This window comes from Tenrec ecaudatus, chromosome 12, assembly GCF_050624435.1.
Source record: "Tenrec ecaudatus isolate mTenEca1 chromosome 12, mTenEca1.hap1, whole genome shotgun sequence".
NCBI classification, from domain to species: Eukaryota; Metazoa; Chordata; class Mammalia; order Afrosoricida; family Tenrecidae; genus Tenrec; species Tenrec ecaudatus.
In genome coordinates, this window is record NC_134541.1 from 104,631,156 (window position 1) to 104,641,708 (window position 10,553).

Below are 10,553 nucleotides of genomic sequence, written 5' to 3' on the forward strand. Positions count from 1 at the left end.
CCTGCTGGTTCTTCCCTTTCGCCTTGGGTATGGTTTGTGTTCTAGCCACCCTGAGGTCTCCTTAGGGGCTGTTTGCAGCTGTGAAGTGGCAGTCTGATAGAAAGTGTTGACCCCAGTGCAGGGGAGCATATTTCGGGGATGCATCGGGGATTAGGTGATTCTTTTCTGGCTAGAGGACCTTCCCACAGGTAGGCAGTTGGGAGGCGGGGCCCACTGGTGTGCCAGTCCATCGCTTGAAGCACAGAGGGTGGGGGCGGGAGTGAACAGAGAGAAGGAAGTATTCAGTCGGCAATCCCCAAAGGCTTGGGTCCCTATGCCACAGCTGCAGAATCTTCTGCCAGTCTTGTGTCAGCTGCCTGGCAGGACTGAAGCGATTTGGTAGGATGGGGATGTGTGTGTGTGTGTGTGTGTGTGTATACGCACGCACGCAACTGTGTAAGGTGGGGGGGCCATAAAGAGGGCTGGCTAGCAGATCTGTGAGGAGCACAGATGTGGGGCGTTAACCTCTAAGTTAAGACCTCTAAGTGTGGGGGGAGGTCTGGTTGGCCGTTTGTGGGTTCACAAAGGCAGGGATGCAGCCAATAACATCTGCCTGGTTGTGCTGTGGCTCCAGGGCATGAGCCTCCCAGGAGGAAGGGGAGAGGGTCTGGCCAGCTGGTCCGTGAGGGGTGTCGAGATGGGGCACAAATCTCTGCATGGGGATATTCCGGATGAAGCACCCACACTGGACCCCAAGAACCCCAAGCATTCTGTATGGAAGGCTGAGGCCAGGCGGAGCCTCCACTATGCACCTGGCTGTCATGTGGCGCTGGCATAGACAGAACAGGCACCCTGAGTGCTACAAGAGAGACCACAGGCATCTGCAGGGAGCACTGGCAATAGGGTGGGAGTCAGCTTCTAGTTCAGTGAAATGCTCTGAGTGGTCTTGGGAATCATCAGACGGACTTGATACCCCTACTTGGCCCCCAAATCTCCCCACTCACTGATCTCAATGGAGCTCCAGTAGTGAGCTACCTATCGGGCGGCCATCTTCCTCCGACTCTTCACTTTATAATTTCTGTGTATAAGAGTCTTGTATCTATAGTAAGATGTATTCTTTTATTTCTAAATATGTCATCTTTTGGATCTTCTATAAAAAGTATTGCTTCATGATTTTCTTTTCAGAGTTCTCTTTGTTAATGTAAAGGAATCCAACTGATTTTGTAGGTTGACATTGTATCCTGCCATTTTATTGAATCTTCCAATCAATTCCAATAATATTGCTGAATCTCTGAGATATTTTATGTATAGAATCATATCATCTGTAGATAGTGAAAATTTCACTTCCTCCCCAGTTTGAATGCTTTTCTCTTTCTTGTCTCACTGCCCTGGGTAGGACATCAGGTACAGTAATGAATAGAAGTAGAGATAAAGGTCATCCTTGTCTGGTTCTAATTCCTAAGACATATGTTTTCAGCATTTCCCCATTGAGAAATACTGATCTCTGGAGGTGTTGTATATTGGGCATTAGGTTACTAACGAAGAGGTTAGTGGTTCAGGCCCACCAGCTGTTCTACAGGAGAAACATTACTGCCTACTTCAATAAAATTTCAAGTATTGGAAGCCTTAAAGAAGAGTTATATTCTGTCCTATGTGTCACAATGAGTCCGAATCAGCTAGATGACTATAGATTTTTGGTTGCATTGAGGTGGCTTTGTCAGTTATTTCCTCCATAATGATGAGACGTTTCCCGGCTGTTCCTATTTTGCTGAGAATTTTTATCAAGAGCAGGTGCTGGATGTCTCGAAGGCCTTTTCTACATTGATTGATTAATATTTCTACTTTTGTGATTGGTCCGTTCAAATTTTCTATCTCAGTCTGTATTAGTTGAGGTAGGTCATGTTTTTCTAGTATTTTGTCCATTTATTTTAGATTTTAAAATTTGTTAGGGTATATTTCCTTATAATATTTTGTTTTTATAACTTCTAGACTTGTTCATTCTTATATTTTTTTCTGTTTTAATTATATCCAGTGAGCATTAACTAGATTGAAGTGAGAATATTTTGAGACTGTGGGTTTTTGCTATTTTTTAAGAATTATTGGAATTGTTGGATTAAAGTATTGACTTTGATTATTTTAATATTTCTGTTTTGATGTGTACGTATTGATATGTAAATTCTTCCCCAGCACTGCATTGGCTGTTTCTCAATTGTATTTTAATTCTTGTATACTTACAAGAATATTTTATTTCACATTTAATTTATTACTCAGTTGCTTTTTAGTAGTGTCATTAAACTTCCATATATTTAGTTTTCTCCTGATCTTCTTACTATTGATTTCTAATTTAACAGTGTGATCTGAGAAAGTGCTTTGCATTATTTTTCTGTTTATAAATTTTATATTTTTCTGCTTATAAATTTATTGGCCTAATATGTGTACTAGTCTAGAAAACTATCCGTGTGCACTGGCAAATAAATATGAATTGAATGTGTTTTTTGGATTGCTCTGTATATGTATATAAAGGCAAGTTGGTTGAATGCATTGAAATCTCCTGTATCTCTGTAGTTTCTTTGTAGTTCTATCTTTCATCAAAAGTAGTTTGTTTAAAGTATACAATTTTTGTGTTTGGTTATTTCTATTTTCATTTCTGCTGATGTTTGCTCTTATTTTTTAAGACTCCATTTAGTGAGAAGATATTTATTATGGAAATTCCCTCTAAATTGAATTGCATTTAATTATTATATACTGTCATACTTGATTACTTGTACTGGGTTTATTTGAAGTTTCTTATAAAAAATTAGCACTCCTGACTTCTGACAAGATGGCAACTAAATAACACATACCAGAAGGACTCTGGAGAAATCAGTGCAGAAGAGTCTCTAAGAGGGAAATTTCACACAGCTGTGTTGGAAGAGGAGGATCATAAAAATAAGTAGGCACAGATCCATGAGATTTTGAGGTGCCGGGGTTTTGGCTTACCATTGTTGGGACCAGCTAGAGTTTAACCTTAGTTCCCATTACTGTGTCAGCCAGAGCCAGGATCCTTTGGATCCAGGTGAAGGGCATTATCTTAACTCAGCTACAGCTTGCTGCCACCTCAGGGAAAGGTTTAAACCCCTCCAGGCCCAAGGTCAGGGATCGGGGATCCCCTATATTGTTACTTTCATTTCCCTTTCTTCTCTTCCCCCTGCCCCCACAGATTCAGCGGGCTCAGATTTTTGTTTATTGTTTTTATTTTTTGATTCTACTCTTCCCTTTTCTCTCACATGTCACTGCTGATCTCCAGGCCACTCATCTTAGTTTAGGGCATGTACACCTGCTCTCCACCCAGCTGTGGGAACTTTACCAACTGCAGCAAAACACAAGGCTGGGGAAAGCCAACCACCTTCCTCTGGGGAAAATCCCACGCTGCTGTGGGAAACTCTGCAAAAACTCCACATCTATCTTACTGACCAGGGAAATTCTTTCCACCATCTGTGGTGCTCTACACCAAAGCAGGCACACCCACCTGACTTCTGTGGAATTCCTATCGCAGCAGGCACCCTTGAACACACTGGCACCCTAAGATAACATGGACCCGACCATCAAAGCGTCTTGTGAAATCACTCAGTGAAGTACCATCCTCATGAGTCCACAACAACGCAAGCAGCATCCATTGAGAGGACCATCCAAGCTTGTCCTCCAAATAACAGAATACTGGTGACAAGGGAAAGACTGAAGCCACGGAAAAATAAAGTGGTAGGCCAATCCCCTAGTGAAATTAGGTACAGGCAGTTCAAAGAAGCATTCCTACACGTCTCCCAGAGAGCCCAGTCCCCTTCGACTCCCTGGAAAATGCCACAGGCTCCTCTAAAACAATGCAACGCAAACAGCAATCACCCCCAAAAACCTCAACGAAAAAACAAAAAGGCAATGTTGGAAGATGTCCTGAACATAACAACGTGCATGGAAGAAGCAGACATTGATCTGACACAGAAAGAAATTTTCAGAATACTACTTGGAGTCATACAGGATATGAGGGAAACGACACAGAAAAATGATGAAATATGAATGGAGGTAAAGACCATACACCAAAGGAATATACAAGAAAATAGGGACAAGATAACAAAAAGCAGCAGCAGACTCACAGACTTTGCCAACGGACTGGAGAAGGCAGAGAACCACACCAGTGACCTAAGCAGACTTTAATAAACACGAACAAATGCTAAATAAGATCATCAGAGAAGCTGAAGAAAACCTAAGAGCTATGTCTGATGTGACGAAGAGGAACAACATCAGAATGATTGGATTACAAGAGGAAGACACAACAAAGAAGTCAACTGAAAACACAGAGAATTCTTGCAGGAAAACTTCCCTATCTTACCGAATGTGATAACCAGGCAACCATTCAGACGGCTGAAAGAACACCAGCTAAACTGAGTCCCAAGAAGTCACCAAGGCACTTAATAGCTAAACTATCCAACTTTTAGGACCAGGGGAAAATCATGAGAGCAGGTAGGGAAAAACAAGCAGTCATATATAAAGGTTCCCAAATAAGAATATGTTAAGACCGATCAGCAGACACTATGAAGAAGAGAGATTGGAGTAACATATTCCAAAATTTAAGGAAAATAACTCAAACCCAAGAATACTCTATCTAGCCAAATTATCTATCAAGATGGAGAAGTGTCTTCCCAGGCAAGGAAAAAATCAAAGAATATGTTAAAAGAAAACCTGCCCAACAAAAGATCTTTGCCAACCTAGTATGGGTAGAATAACAGCACTCACCGAGCACAAATAAGAGACTGCAACATAGAACAACCCAATCAATGGGAAACTAAGTGAAAACATCTCCCAAGATAGCATTGAATTAAGGGTGGAAGGAAGCAAAAATGAAACATACACATGCACACACACACACACGAACAACACACTGATTAGAAAGGGGGGTAGGAAAACACCTAACACAAAGGTATAAGATGACATCACTGAATCCACAGATGGATGTCATAACCCTGAATATCAATGGACAACTCAGACCTTAAAAGATTGAAGCTAACAGACTGGCATAGAAAGCATAACTCACCAATCTGCTGCCTACAGGAGACATCTCAATATTACAGAAAAACATAGGCCGAGAATCAAAGGCTGGAGAAAAATATACCAAGCAAACAGCAATTCAAAAAAATCGGGGTTGCTCAATCCTAATCTCAGATAAAATTGACCTCAAATTGCAAACCATAAAGAGAGATAAGAAAGGACACTATATATAATGCTCAAGAAAACTGTAAACAAAGAACCACTAAGCATCTTAAACATATATTCCCTGAATGAGAGACCCATGGAATACATCAATCAAACACTCCAAAAGATGAAAAAAAGAAATCACAGACTCAATAATTATACTAGGTGACTTCAATACCCAGCTCTCTAAGAAAGATACATCATAGGGAAAGAAACTCAGCAAGGAAGCTACAGATCTAAACACTACAATTAGACAATTTTACTTGATAGCTATTTACAGAGCTCTCCACACATTTTTTTAAATCACGGTCTTTTCAAGCCCTCAGGCACATATTTGAAGATAGACCACATGCTGGGGCATAAGTTGAATCTGCATAAATTTAAGCACATTGATATTGTACAGACCTCTCTCTGACCATTGTGCGCTAAGACTGGAAATCAACCAAAGGTCAATGAAGAAAACAAGGGCAAACAATTGGAAGATGAATAACTCTCTATTGCAAAAGGAGTGTGTACTGGCCCAGATCAGAAATGAAATCAGGAAATTTATACAAACCAAGAATGAGAACATAATGTAGCAAAACTCATGGGTCACAGCAAAGGCAGTTATCAGTGGAAGTGTCATAGCCATACATGCACACATGAAAAAGGAAGAGACGCTTAAGACTGATATGTTGGCACAAAATTTACAGCAACTAGAGCAGAGTCAAGAGGACAATCCTACTAATAGCAGAAAAATAATAAAAATCATGCCTGAGATTCTGGTGAGTGGATATAAAACTGGAACAAATACTGCTAACAGTTGGTTCTTTGAACGGATAAAGAGAATCTACAGACTGCTAGCAAACCTAACCAAAAGAAAAGAAGGAAAAATTTCAATAGCAAAGATGAGGGGTGAAGGAGGGAACATTACAACAGGAAATCAAAAGGATAATTACACAGTACTACGAAGGACTGTACTCCAATGAATTCAACAACTTGGAAGACATGGACAAATTCTTGGAAAAACAATCCCTCCCTAAACTATCCCCAATAGACATCAAGAATCTCAACAGGGTTATCAAAGGATTACCAACAAACAAAATCTCCTGGACCAGATGTCTTCACAGGAGAATTCTATCAAACATTAAGGGACGAACTGACACCAATCCCTACACAAACTCTTCCAGAACATAGAAAAAGATGGCAAACTCCTGAATTCTTTTTATGAAGCTAGTATAACTCTGATACTGAAACCGGACAAGGATCCCACAAGAATTGAGAACTACAGACCAATATTTCTAATTAATATTGATTCAAAATCTTTAACAAAATACTGGCCAATAGAATACAAAAGTATATAAAACAAATAATTCACCATGAGCAAGTGGGATTCATACCAGGGATGCAAGGATGGTTCACCATACAGAAAACTATTAGTATCATTCGATGCATTGTCATGAAAAACTATAAGCACCACACGATAATATTGGTAGATGCAGAAAAAGCATTTGACAACATCCAACACCAATTTCTGTTTAAGACACTCAAGAAGATAGGAATGGAAGGAAAATCCCTCAAGATAATACAAGCTATATATGAAAACCCAACAGCCAACGTAGTCAATGGAGAAAAGACTAAAACAATCTCACTGAAAAAGGGAACCTGACAAGGATGCCCCTTGTCCCCACTCTTATTTATTGTACAGAAGGTCTTAGTTATCAGCATAATGCAAAGAAAAGATATCAAAGGTATTCGCCTGGGGAAGCAAGAGGTTAAACTAACGTTATTCGCAGATGCTATGATTTTATATATGGAAAATCTCAAAGCTCCATAAGGGGAGTACTGGAAGCAATAGAGGAATATGGCAGGGTGGCAGGATACAAGATCAACAAACAGATGTCTATCAGACTGCTATACACATCGGAGAAGACCACAGAAGAGGATATCAAAACGAGGTACCCTTCACAATAGCTAAGCACAAATTGATATATCTACGGATATACCAGAGGGGAAGGAAGAGAGAGTGGAGCACATCCTGACCCTTCAAGCCTTGAGGACGATATCCCTGCTCAGAGCAGCCAATGCACAGAAAGAACCATAGGGCCAGCCCCACTATGAGACATGACATCCTTCACTGACCCATAGGACCACATGGGACAATACTGGAGACACAGTGTGGGAATTGTGTCCGATCTAACCTCTCCACACAGAGACAAAACAGTAAGGGCGTGCAACAACAGTAGGAAGCAGCAGAGCAATAAAGTCTCGAGGGATTACCAAAAGTAGACTTTGGGGCCAGGATGTGGCACCCCATCAGACTCAACCAGAAAACACTCCTAAATGTCAACAAACAAACCTTTTTATAAGACTATTTATAGGTCTTTCTTTTTTTTTGTTGTTTGTCGTTTTTTGTGTGGTGTTATTTTGTTTTGTTGCTTTGTGTTTGCCTGTCTTGATTTTTGTGCATATTATTATCCCAGCAGGTCTATCTATATAAGACAGGTGGGATGAACAATCTAGAGAAGAAAACAATGGGACTCATAGTTCCAGAGGAACATGGAAGAGGGCAAGGTGGGGGAAAGGAAGTGGGTGTTAACAAACCCAGGGATAAGGGAACAACAAGTTATCTAAAATTGATGCTGAGGAGGGTGTAGGAGGTGTGGTAGGATTTGATCAAGGGCAATGTAATTTACAGGAATTACTGAAACCCAAATGAAGGCTAAACATGATAGTGGGACAAGAGAAATGTAAAAGGAAATAGAGGAAAGAACTAGGAGGCAAAGGGCATTATAAATACAGGTATGTACATTATGTAAATATATTTATATATAGCGGGGAAGTATATCTATGTGCATATATTTATAGGTTTAGTATTAAGGTAGCAGACAGACATTGGGCCTCTATTCAAGTACTCCCTCAATTCAAGAAAATTTTGTTTTATTAACCTGACATTCCATGATGCCCACCTTTCCGACAAGATCCCTGAAGACAAAGCGCATGCATAAGCAAATGTGGTGAAAAAAGCTGATGGTGCCCAGCTATCAAAAGATATACCATTTGGGGTCCTAAACCCTTGAAGATAAACAAGTAGCCATCTAGCTCAGAAGCAACAAAGCCCACATGGAAGAACACAGCAGGCCCATCTGTAGGCAACTGAACATCCCTTTACAGAAAGGTTGTGGGGAAGAGACAAGCCAGCCAGGGTGCAGTATAGCACCGATAAAACATACAACTTTCTTCTAGTTCTGTAATGCCTCACCCCTCCTCCCACTATCATGATCCCAATTCTACTTTACAAATCTGGCTACACCAAAGGATGTACACTGGTACAGATAAGAGCTGGCAACACAATGGATCCAGGACAGATAAACTCCTCAGGACCAATAATGAGAATAGCAATACCAGGAGGGTAAGGGAAAGGTAGGGAGAGAAAGGGGGAACCGATCACAATGATATACATATAACAGTCTCCCTGGGGGATGGACAACAGAAAAGTGGATGAAGGGAGGCATCAGTCAGTGTAAGATATGAAAAAAATAATTTATAAATTATCAAGGGTTCATGAGGGAAGGTAGATGTGGGAGGGAGGGAAAAAATTGGGAGCTGATACCAAAAGCTCAAGTAGAAAGAAAATGTTTTGAAAGTGATGGCAACAAAGGTTCAGACGTGCTTGATACAATGGATGTATGGATTGTGATAGAGTTGTACGAGCCCCAGTAAAACGATTTTAAAAAATAGTACTCCTGCTACTGCATAAATTAGCTGGATTATATGATGAAGTATGTGGCATCAGGATTGGAGGAAGGCTTCCTAACATCTTGTGATGTGCAGATGACACAACCATGCTTACTGAAAAGGAGGACTAGAAGCACTTGCTGATGAAGATCAATGATTTCAGCCTACAATATGGATTACAACTCAATGTATGTAAAGAAGACCCAAAACCATAACTGGAAAAATAGGTAACATCATGATAAATGGAGAAATAATTGAAGTTGTACAGGATTTCATCTTGTTTGAACCTTAAGTCAATGCTCATGTAAGCAGCAGTCAAGAGATCAAGTGACACGATGCATTAGGTAAATCTGTAGCACAAGACCTCTTTAAAATGTGGAAAAGCAAGGAAGTTGCTTTGAGGACTAAGGTGTGCCTGATCCTAGCCACGATATTTTCAATTGTCTAATATGCATGTGAAAGGACATTGAATAAGGAAGACCTAAGAAAAATTGATGCATTTGTACTATGGTATCGGTGGAAGATATTAAAAGTATTGTGGGCAGCCAAAGAACAAACAAATCTATGTTGGAAGAAGTACAACGAGAGTCCTCCTTGGAAGCCAGGATGTTGAGACTTCATCTCAGGTAACTTGGACATGTTATCAGAAGTGACCAAGGGCACTCTGAAAGGACATTATGCTTCATAAGTGGAGGGGCAGCAAAGAAAAGGAAGGCTTATCCTAAAATGGTTTGACCCAGTGGCTCTAACAATGGACTCAGTCATTAGAACTGTTGTGAGGCCATGGGACCAGGTAGTATTTGGCTCTCCTAAATATAGGGTTGCTTAACAACAATAACAACAAGAAGTTCTTACGAGTTTCTTCTTTCTTTTTTTGGTTTCAAGGCAGATGAACTTTGTATGTTGTTGCTGATTTTATGCTTACTAAGTCCTCTTGATTTTCTTCTTCTGTAGTGTGCTTTCATGGGTTATTAACTTTGTTGTATTTTTACTGCTTCTGAGGATCCCTGATGGTGTCGAGGCTACACACTGGGCTGTTAACCAGCCAGTTAACAGTTTGAAACCATCAGCAGCTGTGCTAAAGGAAGACTGGGCTATCTGCTTCCATAGAAGAGATAGTCTCGGAAGCACACGGGCAGTTCCACTTTGTCCCTATAGGGGTCACTATGAGGTGTAATCGACTTGGTGGCAATAAGTTTGGGTTTTGAGCTAAGTTTCTACCATTCTGTTCCGTCTTGAACTCATCCTGCCTCCTTTCCATTTCAGTGTTTTATAATTATACCATTTATTCCTTCCGTTTGGCTTTGTGGTTGTCATTCATAGATTGGCACCTGCATATGGTTCTCTCTCTTCACTCTGATAAACTTACACTTTTGAGAATTCTTTTTTTCTGGGTTTGTTTCTGGATAATGCCATATATCTTAATTTTAGGTTGTTGTCTGACATTGTTGATTCATGCTGTAAAGTACAACCATTTGGCATTTTTCTTTTAGTTGGTCTGGTTTATACAAATTCCATTCATTTCTGTTTGGTGGGGATGTCCTAATTTAACCATCACGTTTTATAACTTTGCAAGACATAAGCTTTGGTTGGCCATTTCCCCCCAATGCTTTTTGTATTTCATTCCATTGCCT